The following is a 9,989-nucleotide window of genomic DNA, read 5'->3' as shown; positions in this document are numbered from 1 at the left end:
GTGGGCCCCAGCCTTCCCTTGATTCCACTGCAGATTTATGGGGGCACAGAGGAACAGCAGAGTCTCAGTGGGAACCTGGACTCGCTGAGCTGCAGAGAATGAGGATGGGACATGGATATGGGTCTTGGTGTTGGTCCTGTCCCTGCATTCTCATTACCCAAAGGGGCCCGAGGCAGTGACGTGGAGATCCTATTAGGAGCGACGCTCTGGCTTCTCTTCTCCTCTTGACTCCCTCTCTGCCTTCTTCATGGTTCGTGCATCACCCGTCTTCATTTCCGCCACCCTCAGCCTCGTTCCCCTGCCTTTGCCATTTTCACCTCCAAACCCAGCAGCACGCACTTTAAAATGGGAGGTCCTGGTTCCTGAGCCAACAACACAGTATCATCAGCAGCCTCAGCCAGCCCAGCACTCTGCTCTCTGGGACTCAAGTACGTTCTGCTGGGGTTTGATGCCGGAGGCTAATCCAGGCAGGGGCCATGGAGGTGAGGGATGAGGTAAATTGTGATAAACCATGGAAATAAAAATTCTATCTGGAGCCAAAAAGTTTTTTGAGAGAATCTTGCTTCAACCTTTGTTGAATAAATAATTTTTTTAGAAAGAGAATCATGTTATGTTGCCCCCAAAACCTTGAAAATGAATAATCTGGACTTATCTATAAGATGAGGTAAAGGCACAAAACTAAATGAAAGGAAGTCTCTGAATGATATTCTATTGAACAAGATGATATATATGCTGTACTTAGAAGGGTACCTTCACACACAGTAAGCACCCAGTGTCAGTTATTATTATTAGTATAGGATGGCATAGTGATATATTATAGCAATAACCCCAAACCATCAAGAAACAAGTGCTGGACCACAGTATTTCTTACTACCCTAGCCATGGGATATTGGGCCTTTTGTTTAAAGTCTGCCTTCTAAATTAGGCTCCTTGTGCGAGCCTCAAGGGAAGGAACTACTTGTTTTTTTCAGGGCCCATCTCAGCATTTGAAACATCAGCGTTGCAGTAAATCTTTCTCTTTTGAATGAATGAACAAACGAATCAATCAATCAATCAATTGGGGAAAACCTGAACATAAATAAATGCCTACTTATTCACCTCCCCTCATTAACCCACTGTCATAACGAGTAAACAGATGAATTTACTATGACAACAGTAGGCAGATGTCATTTATACCAAAGCTAGTGTTATTCTATATCCTGATTATTGATTGTTAGTCAAAACTTTGGGCCCAACAAGACACATTGACCTAATGTTTAATGTATTACATCTAAGAAACCCAAGATGAAATTAAAATTTAGTCTTTTGTTGCAGGTTTATTTCCCATATTTCAGAAAGCCCTTTCCCTTTAAGGGCTGCCAGTGTTCATTAGTAATGAGGGGTTAATTTGGCAGAGATTTTCAGAGGAAACAAGGAGACATGAAATTGAATTATGCCCCATCTTCTTTGCCTCCAGGTATGCAGGCTGGAGTTTTAAAAGATGTAGGAAAGGATTACTAAGAGAGAAGGGAATCAAACACATGTAGATAGCCAAAGTCACTCAGTGGAGCTAAGTAGTTTGTTGTTAATAAAAACATATGTTTGAAAAGGCCCAATGGTGTTTAGGAAATTGTGGGCTGAAGTCTCCCACCCATTGGGTTTGGTCTCTTGAATTTCAATCTTACTTTGTCTCTTTAAGCCTTGAGTGATAACATTTCAGTTTGATAAACACAGTTCACCTCCTATGGTTAATGGTTGTAGCAGGAGAGAACAGTTAACCAACCACAAATATTTCTGTGTCAGCCCAACTCCTTGGAGAGAAATGCAAGGCTTTGAAAGATGCCAAAACATTTCCTTTAGTCAAGAACCATGGGTGGCCTTAATCAGGGCAGAATCTCTCTAACACATCAGCAATTACCTTTGGTTAAAGAAGTAAAAATAGAAGCAACTCTCTTAACCAAAAGGTACTTTGGCATAATGAGTATGCACACCCAGGCTTGGCAGCAGGGCAGACTGGTGTTCAAATCCAGGGCTCCCCCCCGTGCCAGCTGTGTGCCCTTAGAAGTACTTCTGAGTCTCAGTTTCCTCATCTTTAAGTTGGGGATAATATGTTCCCCAACTCACTGGTGGGGCTCTGTATGTAGACACACATCTTTAGGGTTCTTTCATTTTAATCCCAGGCTCCCAAAAATGAGGGGTGGGGAGTCAGGGAGGAGAGAGATAGAGATAGAGATAGATAGATAGATAGATAGATAGATAGATAGATAGATAGATAGATGGTAGATAGATCAGCAGTTGTTTTTCAAAACATTTTGGGGCTACAGCCTGCTTTGAATCTGCTAAGATTACAGATATTCTCCTCAGAAAATACACTTATGCACATACATGTTGAATTTTGTGCCATTTCAGGACCCCTTCCTGCCCACAACGATTCACGGACCTCTGATTAAGAGCTTTGGTTGAAACTATGGGACAAATGAGGCCAAACCCTTGGGTTTTGTTTCCTTATGAGTCATTTCATTTCACGGAGAGGAAAGTCTGTTCTCCGGCCAAAGACCACATCAGTAATCCTGGCCAGTGAATATAGCTGCTGACACAAGGGAACTAGATGAGAGGAGATGAAAACTCAGGCACTGTCACCATGCAATTCCAAGTCCACCCCCAAACAAGCATTCTGTCTCCTTATGTCATTGTCATTCCTTGAAGGGATTAGGAAAGAACAGTCTTCAGTTGCACCGTGATGTTCAGAACACCTCTGCCGGCTACACAGCATTTTATTTTTAATCATAGTCCTCTCTAGTGTTTAAAAAAGGGGAAGTGACTAAACGTCTATTTGAAATGGTGAAATGGAGTTATACAATGAAATATTATTGCCGCCTCCGAAATGATCATTGTGAAGACGTGTAGCTGTGGGAAAGATGTCTATGTCGTGATGAAAAAAACAAAGGAAGAAAGAAAGAAAGAAAAAGCAGACTCCGCAGTCATCTATCTTTCAAGTTTCCAGCGATGAAAAAAAAAATGCATCATGTGAACCAAGACAAGCAGCTCTTGGGTAAAAAATGTGAAGTTGGTGGAATTATTGATGGCTTGTATCTGTTTTCACAAGATGTTTTGGTATTATATAATTTTTACAAAGTAAGGAAAGAAATGCTATAGCTGTACAAAATCCGCCTGCTCTTCCAAGTTCTGCGGCCCATCGTCTGCCTCTTGGCAGCCCAGATCTTCGCTTGCCTCGGGAGCAGCCGAGAGCAGCTTGGGCCTCGCAGACATGGTCAGAGCCCTGCATGCCCAGACCAACACAAACCCCGAATCTGCAGTGATGGCGCCTCCATTGTTCCCAGCATCCGCCGGGTTCCCAGCAGACCCTGCTCAGTGCAGGCCCTCTGAGTTTCAGGTTCATCCCCCCCACAAGGAGGCTGGTGCACAGAGTCAGAAGTAAATGACTGTCCAGAGCCCCAGACCCGGTCCTGGTGGGAAGGCGTTAGTATCGCTCCAAAGCCACAGCCTGAGGCCTGGCTGCCTTTTGCTGACACTGGAAACAGACACGGTAGCCCCACAGGGTCCCCTTGGGTGCTGGGAGGTTAGTTACTCTCATGACAGCCACCCAGAGAAAATTACAGAAAGCTTCCTGCAGTGTCACCCACAGGAGGGGCAGCAGCTTCATCCATCAGGAGGCCGCTTGACCTTCCTACGGGTCACGATCAGCGCACCGGTCATCAGTATAGCCTCCTAAGTAATAGCAGCGCAGCTCTGACTTCAAGGCCTGGCTCACACCCCTCAGGCCAAGCCCCTAACCGCCTCCCTCACATGTGGGCTCTGGCACCTGCAGCTGGGGTGGGGGGTGAGGGGGGGTATGAATAGTAAGAGCAAGGGTTGGCCCACATCCTGCACATGTGACATTTCCTTCCCAAAGCACTCAGCGGACGGGCACAGGGCTGCTCTGGTTCCTGCGAAAACCCTCCCTCGGGCAGGACCTGGGTGACAGCCCCATCACAGACCCATTGGGGTGGGAAGGATGGCTGGACATGTCTGACTTCAGAGAGACCCACATTTCTGTACCTGCACAAGTCTGGCTTACCACGCATGTCACAATAAGTAATGGCCAACCACTGACAGTTCCAGGGCCAGGAGGCCACAAGGCAGGAGGTGTTCGGAGGAGGACTGATGCCAAAGGGTGGACAGATGTGGGAGCAATGGAGTAATGAGAGGCTCCAGCAAGGAGGCTGAGTGCGTGGGCACAGGATTCATGCCCATTGAGGAAGGGTAAGGGCAGTTGGCATGTAGGGACCCAGCCCACGATGAGGCAGGCCTTCTCTGGAGGGCTGTTTCTTCAGGCCAGATGGCGCCAGGCCCACTGGAGGCACAGCAACTTCCACCGGCAGAGGTTTCCCAGATGTTGTGTGTACATGTCATGAGCTCCTCCGCCTGGCTCTCCATTCCCACGAAGTTGCTGTGCTCATGTCTGCAAACTGGGGAGGACTTCACAGCGTATGTGCGGCGCTCACCTCGGTGCGGGCGATGAGCTTCCCTTGCCTTTTTAAAGTGCTCGAATCAGTGATCCACACACAGTGAGGAAATAATAGACCGACTAACGAAGAGGTCAGAGCACTGGTTTCGGAGTCACACAGACCTGAGTCTGCATCTGGGTGGTTCCTGGTGTCATCATAGGGCTGTTGTGGGGATCACGTGAACTGGGTGCACAAAGCACCTGGCACATTTCTTGGCACTCAAGTACTGGCAGCTACTGTGGACTCTTCAGTTTCAGCTCAGCTAATAATTAAGGCTTCGGGGTTTAATTCTTATAACCCTGTGATGTGCTGTTATCAATAAATAAAGAAATAAGACTTACGGGTCCAAGTAATCTGCCTGAGATAGGTAAGGCTGCCAGTATAGAGTGAGGTCAAACTATTGTTATGTAATGAAGACATTTGGTGGTTTGCCCAAGGTCACACAGCCGGAAAGTGGCAGGACTCAACCTTGAACTCAGACCCTCTGGTCACAAGGCTGAGTGTCCAGCCTCTATGCTATAGGACATCTCGGGCATGGCTGCCTAGTCTTACTCCTATGCCCAAGTTCTTCCCACTTTCTTTTCTGCACAACACATTGAGAGAGAAAATTAAATTATTCTTAGTAAATATTGGACTTGGTGATTCCAAATATTTTTGGGTTGAGGAATCCTTTGGGGAATCTGATGAAAGCCATAAGCACTCTTTGCAGAAAGGTGTGCATGTCCACAAAAGCTCACATTCAAGTTCAGGACTTCATAGGACCCGTGAAATTCACCAGGGGTCCACGGTCATGGAGGTCAGAACTCCTGACTTAATTCATTAATCACAGATCATCTCATACCCTTGCAGATACCACATAAACATACACGAACATTCCCTGAACTTGAGTGACACTGAGAGTCAGGGCCTTCTTAACTTTTGTGCCACTGGTGTCTTGCTTGCCTCAACCTGGTCCTGGTCCAGCAGCCCAGGTATCAAGGTGTGCAGAGGCCAGTGATGACAAGGCACCCAAGAGAACCACCATGGTTTTGGAAGTAAGCATGAACCACACAGTGGCCCATGGGGAGTGGAGGTCACGTGGGGGCAGCAGTGCCCATGGCAGAGCCTCTTGTATGTTTCCGTCTCTGTGCTATGATCACCTTGCTCAATTTAGTTCTCACATCTGGGCATGGAGCTAGATGCAACTGTTCCCATTTCACAGAGAGCTAGGTCATTTGCTCACACTCCCCCAGGTGGCAAGTGGCAGAGCCAGGCCCTAGTGTAGAACTGACTGGCCCCAGGCCCAGCACCTTCGCCTGGCCCACATGGCCATCTCCTTCTGCAAGTGCTCCTGTTAAAATCCCCATGTGGCGATGGCACTGGAGCTCATTGGGCCTAAGAGCGATCATTAACTCTCATATGCTTTTGCTCCTTCAAGCCTTTTTCTGTCTTAATCTTCACTTGTGTTCAAGAATTTGCCCTTTGATTCTTTCACTCAAGAACCATTTCACAGGGTATCCACCCTGTGCTGGCACTATTCTGGGTGCTGGGACCCGAAGGGAGGACCTGGTCCCTGCCCTGGAGGAGCTCAGGCCCAGTGGGAAGAACTTGGGCATAAAATAAAACAAAATAACCCACCAGCAGATCTGAAAACATATAGCCCTAAGCATGTGCAGAAGGTTCTTGGGGACACAGGGATGGATTTGGGCACTGGTGACAGAAGAGAAGACATTGGTGCTGGTCCCTAGAATGAGAACAAGTGGGGCTTGCCTGCATGAGGAAGTGGAAAGGGGACCCCAGGCAGAGGGGCCAGCAGGAGCACCGGCTAGTGCATTCTAGAAGCAGCCTGTGGCTGGTGTAGTCAAAGCATACAGGCTGGCAGTGTGGGGAGCAGGAGTTTCGACAGGAAAGGTAATGTAGGCCCAATGGCAATCACCACTCTTTAGTTCTGATCTTCATCTAAGTGTGATCTTCATCTACGTGCTGTCTTCCTGTGGTTTCATAATTCTTTCTTCTTTCCCTCCTGCTTCCAAAGCATTTCCGTAATCTGGTTGAGACATTACTTTTGCACAAGGGCACACCTGCTCTTCTGTGTCTGTGGGGTGTGTGTTTGGGGGTGGTGGTGAGGGTGCCAAGCTTCTCTGCCTCCCCATCACCTATCCACACACCCGAACCTCAAAAGCAAGGATGTTGGTCCCTGGTGGTCTCATCTGGCTGCTGCAGATTCTAGGGCAGCAGAGTGGGCTCCCAAGGCCAGGTTGTCACTCAAGCAGGAACCGGCCCTTGGAGTCCCACTTTAGGCCCCTAAGGCCACAGCTCCACTCAAAGGGAGTGTTTCCCAGAACAGCTCCCAGTGGCTTGGCTGGCCACTGATTCCGTAGGGATGATTGAGCCCGGAGGACAGCAAGCAGATCCCATCCAGGTATTCTGTGCAGGGTCTGGGCCCCCATTTGCCTCCATTCTTGGTCTTCCGCTTCCTAACTGGAGAGGGGTCAGGCTTGGGCAGCTGGGCAAGCACTTGGAGGCCTGAGAGCCTGATCCAGCCCAGTGAGCTCTGCTGGGCCTATAAAGGGAGGGGTATTTGACTCTAAAACCTCTGACACAGACTGAAGACTCAAGATATGTGTGCTGAATGAGAAAAGAAATGACTGGTGAGAAATACTATCAAGAGAGGGAAATACAGAGCTTTCCTGGAATAAAGTGCTGGTTGGGAGAGAGAATGGTAGGCAAAGCTAAAGGTCTGCTATGTTCCAGGATGTTCAGAGATAATGGGGACCACTGGGCCATAGATGCCAGTTTTTCCAAATATGTTCAGATTTTGACCCCTTCTGAGGCAGGATAAGTATAAATTTTTTGGCTCTTTAATTTAGAACAATTTTAGGTTTATGGATAAATTACAAAGATAATATAGAGACTACCCATATACCCTTCATTCAGCTTCCCCTAATGTTAACATTTTACCTCACCATGGTACATTTGCTAGAACTAAGAAATTCATATTGGTACAATGACATCAATTAAAATATTAGACTTCAGTTAGATCTCACCTATTTTTCACTAATGACTTCCATTTGGGTTTGTCTGATGTTTTTTCCTGACTAGACTGGGGTTATGCATTGGGGGAAAGAATAGCACAAAGGTGAAGTATTTTTTTCCAAGTATCATAGCAGAAGTTACACAATATATGACTTAGCCTCAAGACATTAAGCCTGATCACCTGGCTAAGGTGGTGTCTGCCCATATTCACCACTATAGAGTTTCTATTTCCCCCTTTACATCTTTATTTCCAGTCCTCACTCAAGGTGAGGGGAACACAGCTTCTATCAAGGACAGAGGAGTGTCTACAACATATCTTTTATGCAGAATTCTCCTCTATTACTATGGAAGCATGATGATAGTGATTCTTTAGTTCCTTGGTGATGTGGGTAGTTGAGAATGAAAGCAGTGGCCAATTACAAAATGAATGGAAAATCTGTCAAAACCCCAGACTTCTAAAACAATCTTCAGGATGTTGTTATCAACAGTTCTTTCCTTTCCACAGCTGGCCAAATAGATCTCTTAGCCAAAAAGGTCATCATTAAACCTATTTCATCACCCTGCCCCCAGTGGCTTAAAATTGGAAAACCTTTTTCAAAAACAAACAAAGCAAAAGCAACAACCAAGCATTTACCTGGAGCCATACATCATGCTAGCCTCTATCAGCTCTGCCCTGGAGATGTTATCACCTCTGTTACAGAGAGGCTGAGTCACTTGCTTGGAGCCCCTCCAACTGGCACATGTGTGCCCACCCGTATCCCCAGTCCACAGCCTTGTCTGTTCTCTCTCTATGGCATATCCATGGTCTTTTCCAGTTTAAAAAGCCCAAGACGCAGAATCTACCCAGAATGGATGAGCTTTTATAAAGAAAAAAACTCTCTAAAATTAAAATAAACCGCCCTAGCCAGTTTGGCTTAGTGGATAGAGTGCCAGCCTGAGGACTGAAGGGTCCCAGGTTCGATTCTGACCAATGGCACATGCCTGAGTTACGAGCTTGATCCCCAGTAGGGGCCGTGCAGGAAGCAGCCAATCAATGATTCTCTCTCATCATTGATGTTTCTCTCTCTCTCTCTCTTTCTCTCTCTCTCTCGCTCTCCCTCTCTCTCTCTCTCTCTCTCTGAAATCAATAAAAATATATTTAAAAAATTAAATTAAATTAAAACGAACCAACAGTGGAACAGTCTATTCATTGGTGTAGCTCATCATATTAATATCTTTCTCTCCATCTATAACATCCATAGCGCCGCTCCTGCCTGCTTTCTCAACCACGGGCCTCCGAGCACTGGTTGCACAGTTTAAGGAAATGAGATGGTCTAGCAGGCCGAAGACGCAGAGTCTTACCTTGGCAATTCTCAGTGGCTTGTCACCATAGCTCTTCAAATCCCAGCATCCTTGTGGTTTAGCAGCCTTCTAACCACATCCAGCAACGCCTGATGCAATCCTAAAGGAAAAGCCCATCTCAGCGGTCTCACTCAGTTCACGCAGCTCGTGGCTTCCTGAGGATGGCAAGCACCCGGCAGAGGTGGCAGGCTCTCCGGTCTGTGGTCAGAGCTGCACCAGCCGCCCCCAAGGAGCCCCGCCCCTCCCTAGCACTTTGAAAGCTTCCATGGGCTCACTGGGTCCAATGGGCGCTTCTGCCCCAGAACAGGCCAGGAGGAAGGCCCAGGAGCAGCTGGTCTTTCTCTGGCCCTGGGCCACATTGGTCACAATGCCCCTGTGCCACCAGAAAGTTTTCTCATGGGGTTTTGGTTTACCAACATGGGCAGTGTTTTTCCTACATGAGCCTAGCAGTTAGTAAAACTTCCAGATAATTCTATCAGGTATTTTTTCTGTGTTGCAGCACTGGGATCTGCTACCTGGTGCCATCTGTGTGAGCTGGTGCCACAGTTCTCTCGGCCTTGTTGCTTTGGTTTTCCAAATAGTGCTGCTAATAGTTGGCTTGTGAGATACTATGAGCATGGATGATGGAATGGGTGTGAGAGAGGAGCACAGAATTGGCTCTCAATATATGCTACTTCCCCGTTGTTTTGTTTTTCATAGCACGCTAGTCAGTCGCTGATTCTGCTCTCAGAGCCTCTTCAATGTGCTACTTCCCTTGGCTACGGAAACTCAGAGGAGCAGAGAATGGTAGAGGCAATGGGAAAGGACCTCAACATCTAGCCCAGGGGTGGGCAAACTTTTTGACTCGAGGGCCACAGTGGGTTATTAAACTGGACCGGAGGGCCGGAACAAAAGCATGGATGGAGTGTGTGTGTGAACTAATATAAATTCAAAGTAAACATCATTACATAAAAGGGTACGGTCTTTTTTTTTCAATAGTTTTATTCATTTCAAACGGGCCGGATCTCCGGCCCGCGGGCCGTAGTTTGCCCACGGCTGCATAGATAATGCCAGTCATTGGGGCAGAACCCGGGATCTCATCATCTATTTATTCTCAGAGAGTCGCTAGCTTTTGATAACAGCCTAGGAAAATGACCTCACTATTTA

The 9,989-nt window shown here is 47.1% G+C and overlaps 1 protein-coding gene across 1 annotated transcript in view; it reads right to left on the bottom strand.

Moving 5' to 3' along the window:
* Positions 1–9,033, bottom strand: part of BLK (BLK proto-oncogene, Src family tyrosine kinase) — a 54,882-nt gene extending 45,849 nt beyond the window's left edge. Inside the window, exon 1 of the mRNA XM_006774781.2 lies at positions 8,844–9,033. The gene's annotated coding sequence lies outside the window, so the exon portion shown is untranslated. The remainder of the gene's footprint in view (positions 1–8,843) is intronic.
* Positions 9,034–9,989: the final 956 nt, after the last annotated feature.

The sequence above is a fragment of the Myotis davidii genome, unplaced genomic scaffold, assembly GCF_000327345.1.
Source record: "Myotis davidii unplaced genomic scaffold, ASM32734v1 scaffold524, whole genome shotgun sequence".
Lineage (NCBI taxonomy): Eukaryota > Metazoa > Chordata > Mammalia > Chiroptera > Vespertilionidae > Myotis > Myotis davidii.
Note: the sequence above shows the minus strand (reverse complement) of the source record. Positions and strands in the feature narration are given on the sequence as shown.